Source organism: Mytilus californianus, unplaced genomic scaffold (genome assembly GCF_021869535.1).
Source record: "Mytilus californianus isolate M0D057914Y unplaced genomic scaffold, xbMytCali1.0.p SCAF_10, whole genome shotgun sequence".
Classification (NCBI taxonomy): domain Eukaryota; kingdom Metazoa; phylum Mollusca; class Bivalvia; order Mytilida; family Mytilidae; genus Mytilus; species Mytilus californianus.
Window position 1 is genome coordinate 15,541,202 of NW_026262582.1, and position 16,565 is coordinate 15,557,766.

The following is a 16,565-nucleotide window of genomic DNA, read 5'->3' on the forward strand; positions in this document are numbered from 1 at the left end:
CATATTTACTCTTTATATGCATAACATTATGAAGACTGAAAGATCAGAAAGGTCTAGTCAACGACCTCTGCTTTTAACCGGAATATACGTTGCATATTAAGTCAATCGAAATCATCTTTTTTTCAGCATTCCATAGTAGTTTCTTTTTATATTTTCAAATGTTACTAGAGTGTGCGTTTGGTTTGCTTCTTGAAATATCATGTTTTGAAAGTACATCTTTAATTGAATTTTATTGATAAAAATCTATATCTTATGAAGAGAAATATGAGATGGACATATAGATTTTATTTGAGGGTTTATATTTGAAAACGAGAACCTACAATAACTTGAAGGGGGTCACAAAAAGATTCCCTTCATCTGTTTTTACTCCTTTTAACTACATGTATAACTTTTATGCTTCTATTGTTTTGGATTTTTTACATTTTTCAACTTGTTGGAAATTGAATATCGAATAATGAATAACGAACCGGCCGCTAACTCAAATACATTAAAAAAGAAACAACAATAATGACATGGTTAGTATTGTCAGCAGGTCAAGTAACATCTGTTTATAAAAAAAAATTAACAAAAGGAGATGTGGTATATGATTGCTAAAGACATCTACCCACAGTTCAAATGAAGTTGATATAAGCAATTAAAGGCCACTGTACGACCCTGTTCTTAACCCTTTTTTTAGAATTCCAAATGCATCATCTGGCCAAAAATTCATCAAAGTCTCAACATCTATGTTTTAACCATTTTTCTGCAAAACATATGTACTATAAAGCAACATTTTTAAACAAGTAAAATGAATCATCGTAATAAAATCTACAAAAAAGAGATATGGCCGATGTCGGTAGTTCAGTTTTTATCGGAATTATTGTTCTTATGTAACCAAATACAAGCACTGACAAATACGATCCATTTTCGACTGATCGAAAGAAACAAAAGGTTCTTTGAAAGGAGGTTTGTATCACGGACCTATATTATATTGAAGAAATGGCGAGGTAGAATTTGTGGAGATAGCCCATGATAAAATTAATAAAGATCTAACTGCACAATATCATGTAATTAAAGAACAAATGAGGGTTTGAAAGATAAAGATAAAATTGAATGTGAACACCAAAAAGAAATTGAGGAAATAAGAAAAAAATACAATTATGGGTGTGCAAGATTCTGAAATGTTATCGAAAGTGTAAAATAAAACGTAACGAAATCTTCAGGAGGAATTAAAGAAATTACAACGCAAATTAAAGAATCTGATAATCTTAAAAACGGGTACATGCATCGATAATAAATAGTTTCCAGCAAATAACCTGCTGTGTCTGTTCATTAGAAAGACCAAATTAGAACTGCGTGGATCCCAAGGAATTTGCTGAAAAACAAAGCATCACTCTGAACGATGCGCTTTTCTGCAAGTAGTTGTATAGAAGGTCTCGATGGTGGTCAGAACTATTTTGAAGTTCAAAAGTATTATTAGTAGCTAAGAAGAGTAAGAATAGGGTCGACGTTAGTTAGAGATCCCTTCTTTCGATAATCTGTTGGAAATACAGTCTTACATTTTTGTCGGTTTCGGAGTCGATATTTATAGCAAAATCTCTATGAAAGAAATCAATAAAAGCATCTTTGAATCCCTTGATAAATCAATTACTCACTTTTTAGCACAACATTCCAAATGTCCAAATGCAGGTATCCATTGAAATAACATGTGCATTGGAATATATATTAATACGACTTGTATTCGTTTACTGGAGGTTAATTTATCGATCTCAAATTAAATTTAATAAACTGATTTTGTGTTTAACCAGCATTTTTTAAACGCTCTATAAAGCAAATATATGTGGTGTCAGCAGTATTCAAATTTGATGTACAGTTTAAATACCTTATCTTGATTTGCTCCTATGATCACACCTTGATAGCAGGCCGAATTACATTTGTTACGGTATTAATTCGAACAATTGGTTATATGATTCTTTAACAGATACACTGGTATATATATACACTCTTTTGTAACATGACAATTAAATGTATGTAAACGATCGAAAAATATTCAACAAAATTTCAATAATCACTGAACAATATGACTAATTTTATATAGTTGCATGTAAACATTCATACTGATTGACTTAGACTAATAACTAGATCCTCCCAATTTGATTAGCGGTTAAACGTATCATATTTTACTTTACGAATGAAGCATTAATTATTTGTGTGTGTGCACTAGGTCAATTGCAAGGACCAGGTTATGATAAATGCAAATACATATCAGGAACGGCTCCGATATAATTATTTCATTCTCAAAAAAAAGATAAAAACAACACATTATAAATTGAATGCATCCGATCAGCTTTCTGGAATTAGCTTCAACAGGTTCGCTCAAATCACGTCTTGATTTGTAGAAGTGCATGAGTTTTAGAAATTTTCGTACAATACTGTCTTTCAAATTTTGCTCCGTACTCATTGTACGATTCAATTTTTAAGTAGTATACCAAAGATATTGAAATATGTTTAAGATATCAACATACATACATGAGAGTGAAAGCAATATGAATGAACTTAAAGTCCAATCAGAATGAGACCAAGGGCGTAAGATATGAATCTTCTACTACATTGATAATGCCTCTAAATAAAACCTAAATATCTAGTAAAACGTTTGTATTTGATCGTTGACCATAAGGCAGATACCCAAATTCAACAAATACTCCACTTTTCGAATCATTAATTTTATGCTCAAACTTTAGTTGTAAATCTTAGACACGTAAAAATCTATAAAAGACTGGACATTAATATAGCGAGAGGTTTAGCGCTATAAAACCAGGTTCAATTCACCATTTTCTACATTTGAAAATGCCTGTACCATGTCAGGAATATGACAGTTGTTGTCCATTCGTTTGATGTGTTTTATCATTTGATTTTGCCATTTGATTAGGGACTTTCCGTTATGAATTTTCCTCGGAGTTCAGTATTTTTGTGATTTTGCTTTTTTCAAATGGTTTAAAAGAATATATAATTAGCTTGGAAGGGACTGTCTATGTTTAAATTAGATCTACCTTCTAGTTTTAAACTAAAAAGATAATTAAAAACGGTCGTATTGTCCGTAAATGTTCGGGAAATTATATCCTCTACCAGTAGTGTGGTAATCCTGAACCGGACATCTACTGTGGGTTTGCCATTTCAACATGATATGGAGTAAAATTGAGTTTGATGTGATCGTTTTTTTATGGCTTTTTGCCCTATACAGCGACACATTTCCGGTCATAAGAGTGGCATGATGAATTAGTTCTGTAAAAACAACCCCTACTCATTACAATCAAGTTTAAATAATTGTTTGACAAAATGACCTTTTAACGCGACACGTAATTTGGTTTGTAGCTGACATCGACTGATCTTTCTTAAATTTCAATGGGTGCATTTTGGGGAAACTGATTTTGTCTATCAGAAACGCATATGAAAATATGATAAGATTAGAAGTTTATCAAGTGAACAAAAAGGTTCTATAGAAATTCGACGGAGCCTCTTTGTCTGAACTAGTGCAAGTCTGTGCAGGTGTGACATTTGATAACTAGAGGCTCTCAAGAGCCTGTGTCGCTCACATGTATCTACTGTTGTTTTGGACATCATTTAAAATAAGGTTAAAATCATAATTAATAGTATTAGATACTCTAATAATGATTGAAGCCAAGTTTGGTTTAATTTAGCCCAGTAGTTAAATTAAAAGCAGATTATCCCATTGTAGTCTTTTAATAGTTACTGAAGACCTCTTATCTTTATTTAAATAAATTTTCAAGTTGTGACCATTTGAAATTATTTTTTTTTTACAATTTTCCCTTAGACTTCTATAGTAAACCCCTATGTTCTATTTTAAGCCATGGCGGAAATGTTGGTTGGATGACAGGGTCATCGGATACATTTTAAATCAAGATACCCTATTGACAATTGTGGCTAAATTTAATTCTATTTGGCCCAGTAGATTAAGTGAAGAAGATTTTTGTAAAAGATTACAAAGTTTTACGAAAAATTTACCATAAAGGGCAATAACTCCTTAAGGGGTCAATTGAGAAATTTGGTCTCATTGGCTTATTTGTAGATCGTACTTTGCTGAACATTATGCTGTTACAGTTTTTCTCTATCTATAATAATATTTAAGATCATTTTGATGAACATTTTTACACAATGTCAGATTTGCCCTAAATGCTTTAGTTTCAAAGTTTTAAGATAGATACCCAAATGATTATCATGGCCACGTTTGGTTAAATTTGTCTCAGCAGTTTCAGAGGTGAAGATTTTTGTAAAAGATTACTAAAAGTTACGAAAAATTGTTAAAATTGACTATAAAGAGCAATAACTCCTGAAGGGGTCGATTGACATTTTGGTCTTGTTGACCTTTTTGTAGATCTTAATTTACTGAACATTACTGCTTTTTACAGTTTATTTCTATCTATAATAGTATTCAAGATAATAACTAAAAACTTCAAAATTTCCCTAAAATTACCAATTCATGGGCAGCAACCCGACAACGGATTGTCTGATTCGTCTGAAAATTTATGGGCGGATAGATCTCAATCTGATAAACATGTTTACCGCGTGTCAGATTTGCTCTAAATGCTTTTGTTTCAGAGATGTAAGCCAAAAACTGCATTTTACACCTATGTTCTATTATAAGCCATGTCGATTATGTTGTTTGGCAGGCGGGGTCATCGGACACATTTTTTAAACTAGATCCAGATGGGTGCAGTCCTAACCTGTACAGCAAGTTAACTTGATAACCAGTCATTTGGACTGGTCAAAGTTAACCTGTGACAGGATTTAGGACTGCTCTGACCAGTCCAAGGACCACAATGTAGTTAACTTGAAACGCGGACTTGGTCCTAAAACTGTTTTTATGTCTGCCGAAAAGCTAACTTGGAAACAGGTCCGCTACAGATATAAGTTAACTTCGAACCAGTCCTGCCCTAAGTTAACTTCAAAACCAATCCTGCCATAAGTTAACATAAGTTAACTTTGATTTTGACAACTCCGATCGAACCAGACCTGTTCTCAAGTTAACTTTTGACTGGTCTGCTCAACACTAAGTTAACTTGTAACTATTTTCTAATGTCTTTGTTTCTTGGTATAAACATAGAACAATAAAGTAAAATTAATACTTCCGTGATATAAACACGATTAAATACATATATTTGTTAATAAAGTACTCATAAATCTTTGCTTGTTATACAAATTTATCCGTGATCTGCCTTTCTATAAATAAAAAAAAACGATATTGGTTTAATACAATGCTAACGGGCATTGAATATATATTCCAATGCAAATCATATTCTTTAAATCGTATAAACCATATTTGCACTTTATTCTATACAGCAGTATTGGAACACAATTACTAAAAAAAAATTGCCAGCATAATTCTAGAGTGCCAGCATGTCCTCCTTTTGTTCAATATATTGATACGTAAAAAAAATCAGTAGTTTTGATACCTCAGGCTGATTCGTACAACAAAATTATTTGACCGCATCAACCAAAACTGACCATGTTTGCACTTTATTTTGTAAATCTATATATATCCCTAATGATGATTGTGGCCAAGTTGGTTAAATTTGGCCCAGTTGATTCAGAGAAGAAGATTTTTGTAAAAGTTAACGGACGACGTTTTTGATTGGACGACGGACGCCAAGTGATGAGAAAAGCTCACTTGGCCCATTTAGCCAGGTGAGCTAAAAAGTAAAATAACAAAAATTGAACTTCAAGGAAAATTCAATTAGAGGCTCTTAAGAGCCTGTGTCGCTCACATTGATCTATTTGAATATTCAACAAAGGGCACATTTAAACATTAAAGACGGCGAGAATAAAATTCATGACAAAAATATCTGTTTGGTTGATCTTGTATTGCTGGTCATTTAGTCTGTTTTGTTGATCTTGTATTGCTGATCATTTAGTCTGTTTAATTTCTCTATACATGCTCTATCTTCTTTAGTTTTTTTTTCTCAAAACACAAACAAGGGTAAACAAAATCCTCTGTTAAGGGCAAACACTCCTATAAAGAGTGACAGTCTACTAACTATATTGGCACACTTTTACTTGTTAGTAGATCTTGCATTGCTGATAATTTTTTTGATTTAAAGTGTCTATTTATCATAATTTCTATCATATAAAGCAAATGCTAAAAAAAAATTACCGTCGAACGATTTCCACCATATTTGTCTTGATTGTAGATCTTGTCTTCTTGGTCATGTTTGCGTATTTAAGTTTCTATCTATTATATTCTTAAGATATCAGGCAAAAACGAAAAAAAATTGATAAAAATCGTCATCAAAGGGCAATAAATCTAAAAAGAAGTCGACTGACGATTTCAACTAATAAACTTAATTGTAAAACTTGTCTTGATGATCAATTTTGCAATATAAAGTTTCTCACTATCTATTATAGTTTTCAAGATATTAGACAAAAATTATCAAAAGGATCAAAATTTTCAATAACCAAAGTGTCGGGACTTTCAAGCCAATGACCAGCTTGTATTTGCATGTCCTTCGTGGCTTCAAAGAACATTACATTGAACAACAAATCTGAGGACTTACCTTGTTTGTATTGGATACTTAAGTTTCACAAAATTCCGTACAAACAACGGTACATTGCCGGCTCATCTGCATGTTCTACAAAGGAATTATCCATTAGTTTGCAAAACATAATGTCCGCAGTGAAAGAGGGTCTTCAGAAATACTGTGAAACTGTTACCTCTCGTAGTAGTATTATATATCATTTAATTTCACATTCAGATATACTAATTGATGATGTACTTTCCATTAACAATCCAAACTTATCTGGTCGGGTTCCATTAATATATCCTCCAGAACTAAAAAATTAAAGAAACAACAGACACGGCTTCCTCCGCCTCATTTTTAGATTTATACCTCGAATTTGACATTAGTGGACACCTCAGTACCAGAATCTATGACAAACGAGACGATTTGAATTTTGAAATTATCAATTTCCCCCACCTTAATAGCAATATACCAACTTCACTTGCATATGGGATATACATTGCCCAACGTATTCGTTATTCAACAGCTTGCCGCTGCTACCCAAACTTAATAAAACGTCACCAGTGTCTGAGCAGAAAGTTGATGAACGAGAGTTATGTCAAAGAACGTCCCGTCTTTTTTCTATCAATGTTAATCGACAGATACCAAGACCTTAATGATTAATATTCCGCATCAACTTCAGAAATTATATTTGATGGTATTGAAGTATAGATTCTAGGTACTGACGTTGTTTGTCATTTTAATAACGTGTTATAGTTCTTTTATTTGTCTTTGTAAATTATTAACCTTTACTGTTTAGTATTTTTTTTTTTGGTAATATCCTTACGGGCTGGCTTGGTACTTATGCATCCCGCCAATGTGTTGTTGTGCTGTGGTCACTTTTTTGTATTCTTGTCTCTCATTTTTACTTATTTGCTTTATCTATATGCAATTTTGTTTTTCTTTGTTGACATATTTGTTTGTTTTATAGTGATTAACATTATAACACGATGTTGATTGCTATACCCCAATTTTTGACATTTTTACCAATTATGTCTGTTTGTTTTGATCACACATTGTTGTCAATATAATTAAATTTTATGCGACTGTCATAAAAGTTAAGGGTTTAGCTAGCTATAAAACCATGTTTAATCCAGCATTTTCCACATAAGGAAATGCCTGTACCAAGTCAGGAATATGAAAGCTGTTTTCAAAGTTAGTGTGAAACTATCTATTCTAGAGGTGACGTGAATCAGATGTGGATACTAAAAAAACAAAAATATCTTTTAGAGTACATACAATCTAAGACTCTTTCATATTGCAATGATTTTAAAACATAATTATGACTTTTCTACACAATCATTCCAAACTAAAAGACAAATTGATTTGGTCCTGCTTTGTTTCATAAAAAAGAATGGCTAACGTATATTTAAGTATCTTGTTTTAGGGAGGGATAAATCTTACTTTGTAAAAAATCACTCTAATTTAACCAACAAATTTTCTGAAACTGGAAGTATCAAGATGCTTGATTTCTTGATTGACAACATATGTGTTACGTTTGGAGGACGTGTTTTGCAATAAACAGTCGGCATTCCCATTGGAACAAACTTTGCCACTCTTTTTGTTCCTTTATTGGCATGAGGCTAATTTCATACAGTAACTTTTTATGTATAAAGAAAAGAAGTTGGCAGTATCCGTTAACTTTACTTTCCGCTATATTTGATGTTCACTCACTAAATAATTCAAAATTCGGTGACTATGTTGAACGCATCTATCCCATCGAAATAGACAAAGGATATAACAGATACAGTTAAGTCTGCCTCATATCTTGACTTCCATCTAGAAATTGACAATGAGAGTCGGTTAACAACAAATCTTAACGACAAAAGAGATAATTTCAGCTTCCCAATTGTGAACCATTTCTATGTAGCAACATTCCAGTAGCGCCTGCATACGGAGTATATATCTCTCAGTTGATACGATATTACAGGGCTTGTATTTCCTATCATGATTTCCTTGATAGAGAGTTGCTTCTCACAAGGTAGCTATTAAACCAAGAGGTCTAAGTGGTAAAAATGAAATCATCTCTTCGTAAGTTTTACGGACGCCATCACGAGTTGGTTGACCGTTATGAAAAATCCGTTTCACAGATGATAACGGATATGGCCCTTCCGGATCACCTGAGATCACCTCAAGTTTTTGGTCTGGTTCGTGTTGCTTAGTCTTTAGTTTTCTATGTTCTGTCATCTGTACTATTATTTGTCTGTTTGTCTTTTTATTTTTGGCCATGGCGTTGTCAGTTTGTTTTCGATCTATGAGTTTGACTGTCCCTCTGGTGTCTTTCGTCCCTCTTTCCTAATGTCGTAATTGCAATCTCTTCCCCCTTTTCCCGACTGTGACCTACCGAAATGAACTTACTACTAGGTTTGTATTAACATGAGAAACACGACGGGTGCCACATGTTGAGCAGGATCAGCTTACCATTCTGGAGCACATGAGATCACCCCCAGTTTTTGGTGGGGTTCGTGCAGCTCAATCTTTAGTTTTCTATGTTGTGTTTTGCGTACTTTTGTTTGACTATTGGTCTTTTTATTTTTTTAACCATGGCGTTGTCAGTTTATTTTCGACTTCTGGTATATTTCGCCTCTCTTTGTATTTCATTTGTTTGATGTGTTTGAGCTTTTGAATTTTTTGCCATTTGATTTAAATTTTCCTTGGAGTTCGGTATTTTTGTTATTTCACTTTTTTTTATGAACATGTTTGCTCCTGTCAGATTTTCTCTATTTATAACAGTTTTCAACATAATAGAAAAAAAACTGGCATTTAACCCCTATGTTCTATTTTTTAACCATGTCCGCCATCTAGATATAACAATAATGATTGTGGCCAAGTTTGGTTAAATTTGGCACAGTATTTTCAGAGGAGACGATTTTTGTAACAGTTAACATGACGACGACGGACGCTACGTGGTGAGCCCTTTGAGCCAAGTCAGCTAAAATGGCATGTTGACACTCTAAAGACAGAGCAAATAAGCAAAAATGAAAGACAAAAATACAAAACATGACCATAGCACACTAATTAAATGACGGGATTTATAAATACCGAGCCACGCCAAAAGGATATTACCACAAACATGACAAATGAACTAAACAGTAAAGGTTGAAAATATACAAAGCTAAAACACTACAACATGTATTTCGGCTGATAAACAACGTCAGTACCTAGAATGTATACTTCAAGATTATATATCTTGTTTTATTTGTGAAGTTGATACGGAATTTTTATCTACAAGGTCTTGATATCTTCAGATGAACTTTTTTAGAAAAAGAACGAGACGTTCTTTGGCATATTAACCTTGGTTCTTCAACTTTCTGCTCAGACACGGATGACGTTTTACTAAGTCTTAAATGCAGCTGCAAGCTTTTGAATACCGAATGAGTTGGGAAATGTATCTTCCATATGCAGGTGCAGTTGGAATATTGCTTCTAAGGTGGTGGAACTTTATAATTTTAAAACTAAAATCGTCTCGTTTCGTCATAGATTCTTGTTCTGAGATGACTGTTCATGTCAAATTCGAGGTATCAGTCTAAGAATGAGGCGGAGGAAGCCTCTTAATAATGCATTCGAATTCTTACAAAATGCTTAAAACTTATTTTAGACCGAATTTCCGAAGGAAACATTGGTTATTGATTTGGGGATGAACGGCTTCATCCGGATGGGCGGCCGTCAAACAGTGCATTTTCACATTCGCCGTTCAAGAGTTATGGTTCTTGAAAGATTGAAAATTGTGTTTCCAGTCGTGTCCGTGCTTTAACTCATTAACCGTTAAACCAAAGCTTTTTCAAATTTTAATATGTTGTTACTGATGACAAAGTGGAGGTCAAGTTCGATATTGACGATTTTCCTTTTCACCGTTCAGGAGTTATGGTTCCTGAAAGATTGAAAAATGGTGTTTTCAGTCGTGTCCGTGCTTTAACTTACTAACCGTTCAACCAAAGCTTTATAAATTTCAATATGTTGTTACTGATGACAAAATGGAGCTCAAAAGTAAAATAACAAAAATACCGAACTCCAAGGAAAATTCTAAACAGAAAGTCCCTAAGCAATGGCAAAATCAAAAGCTCAAACACATCACGAATGGATAACAACTGTCCTATTCCTGACTCTGAGCGTCACTGATGAGTCGTATGTAGACGAAACGCGCGTCTGGCGTATCAAATTATAAGCCTGTTACCTTTGATAACTATTGGTACAGGCATTTTCTTATATAGAAAATGGTGGATTTAACCTGGTTTTATAGCTAGCTAAACCTCTCACTTGTATGACAATCGCATCAAATTCCATTATATTGACAACAATGTTGGAACAAAACAAACAGAAATAATAGGTAAAAATGTCAAAAATAGGGGTACAGCAGTCAACACTGTTTTAATCTTAATCCCTATAAAAACAAACAAATATGTCAAGAAAGAAAACAAAAAGGGCATATAGAGAAAACACATTAGCAATTCGAAAGACAAGAATACAAAAATTTACCATAGCACAATAACACAATAACTGGATGTATAAGTATCGAGCCTCGTCAAATGGACATTACCAAAATAAATTAAACAGTAAAACATGTAAAAGTAATAATTTATAAAGACAAATAGAAGAATACTATGACACGTTATTAAGATGATAAACAACGTCAGTACCTAGAATCTATACTTCAAGACTATCGTGTATTATTTGTGAAGTTGATACGGAATATTTATCAACAAGGTCTTGGTATCTTCAGATGAACTTTTTTAGAAAAAGGACGAGACGTTCTATGACATTCCCCTGGTTCATCAACTTTCTGCTCAGACACTGGTGACGTTTTAAAAAAGTCTGAGTAGCAGCTGCAAGCTCTTGAATACCGAATGAGTTCGGAAATGCATATCCCATATACCGGTGAAGTTGAAATATTGCTATTAAGGTGGGGGAAATTGAAAATTAAAATCGTCTCGTTTGTCAGAGATTCTAGTACTGAGATGACCGCTTGTGTCAAATTCGAGGTATAAGTCTATAAATGAGAGAGAGGAAACCGTGTCTGTTGTTTCTTTAATTTCTAGTTCTGGAGGATATACTAATGCAACCCAATCAGAAAAGTTTTCATTGTTAATGGAATGAACATCATCAATATATCTTAATGTGAAATTAAATGATCTGGCTTCTTTGATCTTCTTGTTTTTGACAAGTGTCTGAAAGAACTCTGACTCATATGAAAACTAGAGGCTCTAAAGAGCCTGTGTCGCTCACCTTGGTCTATGTGCATATCAAACAAAGGACACAGATGGATTCATGACAAGATTGTGTTTCGGTGATGGTGATGTGTTTGTAGATCTTACTTTACTGAACATTCTTGCTCCTTACTATTATCTCTATCTATAATGAACTTGGACCAGTAGTTACAGTGGAAAATATTATGTAAAAATAAAAAATTTACAAAATTTATGAAAATTGTAAAAAATTTACTATAAAGGGCAATAACTCCTTAAGGGGACAATTGACAATTTTGATCATTTGACTTATTTGTAGATCTTACTTTGCTGTACATTATTGCTGTTCACAGTTTATCTCTATCTATAATAATATTCAAGATAATAACCAAAAGCTGCCAAATTTTCTTAAAATTACCAATTCAGGGGCAGCAACCCAAAAACATGTTGCCTGATTGGTCTGAAAATTTCAGGGCAGATAGATGTTGACCTAATGAACAATTTTATACCGTCAGATTTGCTCTTAATGCTTTGGTTTCAGAGATATGAGTCAAAAACTGCATTTTACCCTATGTACTATTTTTTAGCCATGTCGGCCATCTTGGTTAGCAGGCCGGGTCACCGGACACATTTTTTAAACTAGATACCCCAATGATGATTGTGGCTAAGTTTGGTTAAATTTGGCCAAGTAGTTTCAGAGGAGAAGATTTTTGTAAAAGATTACAAAAATTTACGAAAAATGGTTAAAAATTGACTACAAAGGGCAATAACTCCTTAAGGGGTCAACTGACCATTTTGGTCAAGTTGACTTATTTGTAAATCTTACTTTGCTGAACATTATTGCTGTAAACAGTTTATCTCTATCTATAATAATATTCAAGATAATAACCAAAAACCGCAAAATTTTCTTAAAATTACCAAATCAGGGGCAGCAAACTAACAACAGCTTGTCCGATTCATCTGAAAATTGCAGGGCAGATAGATCTTGACCTGATAAACAATTTTACCCCGTGTCAGATTTGCTCTAAATGCTTTGGTTTCAGATATATAAGCCAAAATCTACATTTTACCCCTATGTTCTATTTTTAGCCATGGCGGCCATCTTGGTTGGTTGGCCGGGTCACTGGACACATTTTTTTTAAGTATATACCCCAATGATGATTGTGGCCAAGTTTGGTTAAATTTGGCCAAGTAGTTTCAGAGAAGAAGATTTTTGTAAAAGATTACAAAAATTTACGAAAAATGGTTAAAAATTGACTATAAAGAGCAATAACTCCTTAAGGGGTCAACTGACCATTTTGGTCAAGTTGACTTATTTGTAGATCTTACTTTGCTGAACATTATTGTTGTTTACAGTTTATCTCTATCTATAATAATATTCAAGATAACCAAAAACTGCAAAATTTTCTTAAAATTACCAAATCAGGGGCAGCAACCCAACAACGGCTTGTCCGATTCATCTGAAAATTTCAGGGCAGATAGATCTTGACCTGATAAACAATTTTACCCCCGTGTCAGATTTGCTCTAAATGCTTTGGTTTCAGATATATAAGCCAAAATCTACATTTTACCCCTATGTTCTATTTTTAGCCATGGCGGCCATCTTGGTTGGTTGGCCGGGTCACTGGACACATTTTTTAAACTAGATACCCCAATGATGATTGTGGCCAAGTTTGGTTAAATTTGGCCAAGTAGTTTCAGAGGAGAAGATTTTTGTAAAAGATTACAAAAATTTACGAAAAATGGTTAAAAATTGACTATAAATGGCAATAACTCCTTAAGGGGTCAAATAACCATTTTGGTCATGACAACTTATTTGTAGATCTTACTTTGCTGAACATTATTGCTGTTTACAGTTTATCTCTATCTATAATAATATTCAAGATAATAACCAAAAACTCCAAAATTTCCTTAAAATTACCAATTCAGGGGTAGCAACCCAACAACGAGTTGTCCGATTCATCTGAAAATTTCAGGGCAGATAGATCTTGACCTGATAAACAATTTTACACCATGTCAGATTGCACTAAATGCTTTGGTTTCAGAGATATAAGCCAAAATCTACATTTTACCCCTATGTTCTATTTTTAGCCATGGCGGCCATCTTGGTTGGTTGGCCTGGTCACCGGACACATTTTTTAAACTAGATACCCCAATGATGATTGTGGCAAACTTTGGTTAAATTTGGCCAAGTAGTTTCAGAGGAGAAGATTTTTGTAAAAGTTAACGACGACGGACGACGACGACGGACGACGGACGACGACGACGGACGACGGACGACGACGACGGACGACGGACGACGGACGACGGACGCCAAGTGATGAGAAAAGCTCACTTGGCCCTTTGGGCCAGGTGAGCTAATAAGAAGAGGTCGGCAAGGAGAGGCGCACAGTTCGATCCCATAGGAATGTCGATAATTTGTTGAAAAAGTCTACCTCCAAATTCAACAAATATATTGTCAATAAGAAACTTCAGCATACTGATCACTTGTTCCACTGTGTAGCATGTTTTACGTTTTTTTTCACTATTAACAAAATATGCCGTATGGTATCCCAAAGTAATAGATTTATAGCGTATGCTACCTTTTTTATGTTGAAAAGCATTGTGGAGTATTCCTTTTAGACGATTTTTCAATTTCACATGGGGAATGGTGGTATAAAGAGTTGAAAATTCTAAAGTTTTGATAGAACTTATTTCAGAGAAAGATCGAGATTTAAAATTATCAAGAAGTTTTTTAGGGTTTTTAAGAATCCAAATATGGTCAATACCGCCGAGCAGGTAAACAGTTTCACAGTATCTCTGAAGACCCCTTTACACTGCGAGCAGAATCTTTGTCCATCTAATGGACAATTATTTCGTCGAACATGTAGATGAGCCTGCAATGTACCGTTGTTTGTACGGATTTTTTTTCAGTTGAGGTATCCAATACAATCAGGGTAAGTCCTCCGATTTGCTGTTGAATGTAATGTTCATTGAAGCCATGAAGGACTAATGATTCGCCAAAATCTCATCCTTGCCAAATGATATGTTTTTGTATTTTATATTGACGATTTTCACTTTCACTGTTCAGGAGTTATGGTTCTTGAAATATTGAAAAACGGTGTTTCCAGTATTGTCCGGGCTTTAACTCATTGATCGTTAAACCAAACCTTTTCGAATTTTAATATGTTGTTACTGATGATAAAATTGAGGTCAAGTTCAATATTTATTATTGTCACTTATACCGTTTAGGAGTTATGGTCTTTGTGGTATTGAAAAATGTCAGGACACAAATAAATATAAAAAAATCCGGTTTGCTGTCACTCTGACAGCCTCTAGTTACTAACGTTCATTCCAAGTACTTTCTTGAAAACTATAAGGGCATTACGGAGTCAGAGCAAAGCTTGGTCGGCTCGGAGTCGGAATAATGTGTCCCGTTAAGATGACATGTCTTTATGTGGACTGTTACTTTGTGACCTAACACGTTATAAATCAGACTCAGCGTGTCAGTCTAGTACAAAGCAGGATTAATATTCACATCAAAGAGGGGCGAAAGGTACCAGAGGGACAGTCAAACTCATAGATTGAAAAAAAACTGACAACGCCATGGCTAATAAATAAAAAGACAAACAGACAAATAATAGTACACAAGACACAACATAGAAAACTAAAGACTAAGCAACACGAACCCCACCAAAAACCGGGGGTGATCTCAAGAGTCCGGAAGGGAAAACAGATCCTGCTCCACATGTGGCACCCGTCGTGTTATTTATGTTATTACAAATCCGGTAAATAGTATATTTCGATAGGTCATATTCGTGAAAAGGGAAGGGTATTGTAGTTACGACATATGGAACATATCCGATATCATCTGTGAAACGGTTATTCCATAACGGTCAACCAACTCGTGATGGCGTCCGTAAAATTTACGAAGCGATGATTTCAACTTCACCATTTGGAACTCTTGGTTTATTAGCTTCCTTGTGAGCAGCAATCCTCTATCAAGGAAATCATGATAGGAAATACAAGCTTTGTTATATCGTATCAATTGAGAGATATAAACTCCGTATGCAGGCGCTGCTGAAATGTTGCTACATAGAAATGGAAAGTTCACAATTGGGAAGCTGAAATCATCTCTTTTGTCGTAAAGTTTTGTTTTCAACCGACTCTCATTGTCAATTTCTAGATGTAATTCAAGATATGAGGCAGACTTAACTGTATCTGTAGTATCCTTTATCTTTGGTTCGATGGGATAGATTCGTTCAACATAGTCTTCAAATTTTGTATTATTTAGTGAGAGAACATCATCTATATAGCGGAACGTAAAGTTAAAGGATATTGCTAACTTCTTATCTTTCTTCCTAAGAAGTTCCTGTAACATTAACATGCTCTCGTCCTGAATAAACATATTTATTTGACGCTGGACTTTAACCAGCCATCCATCATCATCATCTTCATTGAAAACAATAACGTAGATAAAACAACTGAAACTATATCGTTATCGGAAAACGTACATGGATTTTACTTCTTGTCCGTATTTTTCAAATGTCAAGTCAACATATGGTATGAGAAGACAGTGCTAGGAAAAGCAAATTTAAAGCTACTGACTGCGTGTTTTTGCATAAATAAAGAGTCTAAGGCAGATGTTTATACGTTGATGCTGCACACTCTGAATATGCGAAGTAAATGTAACAGTTTGCGTTAGAACGTGGCATTTTTATCAAAATTCCGAACTTTAAGAACGTCTTATGTGAGTCATTTTTATGATGCCCAAACTATTGCTATGGAAGACTGTAAATTAATTAAATAGGTTGCTATCTAGACGAAGGAGCTGTGGTTGTCAATGTACTTT

The 16,565-nt window shown here is 34.2% G+C and overlaps 1 protein-coding gene across 1 annotated transcript in view; it reads right to left on the reverse strand.

The window, feature by feature from the left end:
* The window catches only part of LOC127717671 (transient receptor potential cation channel subfamily M member 1-like), a 314,087-nt gene that overhangs the window by 244,398 nt on the left and 53,124 nt on the right, over positions 1-16,565 (reverse strand). The gene's annotated exons all lie outside the window — the stretch shown is intronic.